Source organism: Galeopterus variegatus, unplaced genomic scaffold (genome assembly GCF_000696425.1).
Source record: "Galeopterus variegatus unplaced genomic scaffold, G_variegatus-3.0.2 Scaffold416, whole genome shotgun sequence".
NCBI lineage: Eukaryota > Metazoa > Chordata > Mammalia > Dermoptera > Cynocephalidae > Galeopterus > Galeopterus variegatus.
The window spans coordinates 252,951-254,003 of record NW_007726527.1 but is presented as its reverse complement, the minus strand read 5'-3'; the positions used below and the strand labels follow the sequence as shown (position 1 = coordinate 254,003).

The 1,053-nt window shown below is 39.4% G+C and overlaps 1 protein-coding gene across 1 annotated transcript in view; it reads left to right on the top strand.

Moving 5' to 3' along the window:
- AKAP2 (A kinase (PRKA) anchor protein 2) overlaps positions 1-1,053 on the top strand; it is a 125,175-nt gene that overhangs the window by 61,857 nt on the left and 62,265 nt on the right. The window lies entirely within an intron of this gene.

Genomic DNA, 1,053 nt, shown 5'->3' with positions numbered 1-1,053 from the left:
AGGAGTGAATTTGAGAGGTCTGGATGGCAAAGGCTGTGTTGCTTTGTGTGTGTGTGCACACAAGCACATATGTGTATATACATCCATCAACAGTTCAGAAATTGGATTGTCATTTCTCAAACAAATGGATTGTTTTATTAAACTGAAAGCTGCTATCTCCATTAGGAAATATTCAATCCCAGCAATTAGCCTGGAGAGTTAAAAAGCCTCCTTCTCTCTGGACTGTTTTGCTCTGTTCCCCAACAATGCTTTGATGTACAAGGCACTCCAAATAGAAGAGAAGTTATCAATTTAACCCAAAGAAAAGTTAAACTGAAAACAGACTTTTCAAGGATAGGATTATCTCTGAGTTGTTAACCACTGATTGACGTTATCTGTCCAGGATTTATTCTGATGCAGAGACTTAATCTCTACCCAAACAGAAAGTTACAAAGATGCAAAAGTATTCCAGTTATTTGGTTTGTTTTAAAAGTGAGTTTAGAAATAGGATTTTAGATCAATTGAGGCTGGGGTGGAAATGACCGTAGTTTCCTTTCAAAACAAGTTACCATCTTAGTTCTTTCAATAATTGTTGGTCATAACATGATTAAATTGCTAGTTTTTAAAATAAAAATTTAATATCACCTACTTTATGATATTAAAACGATATTAACAATATTGTGAATTTAAGCACAGTGTAGATGAGGCACATTTGTAATTGTGTGCTTGAAATTTGCAAGTCAAGTAAGGCTTTAAAATTTTTTGGGGGGGCCGGCCCGGTGGCACACTGCTACAGTGCGCCGCTTGAGAAGCGGGCGGTGCTCCCGCTGAGGGTTCGGATCCCACGTGCAGACTGGCGGCTCACTGGCTGAGCGAGGAGCGGGGGTAACACCGAGGGTTGCGATCCCGTTGCCAGTCCCAGTCCGGTACGGGCGCGACACTGAGGGTTACGATCCGTTGCCGGTCATGAAAAAAGACAAAAAGACAAAAAAAATAAATAAAATAAAAATTGTTTTTACTTTCAGTACCATGTTTTGCTGTTGTTTTTTTCAGTATACCTTTGATTTTTCCAGT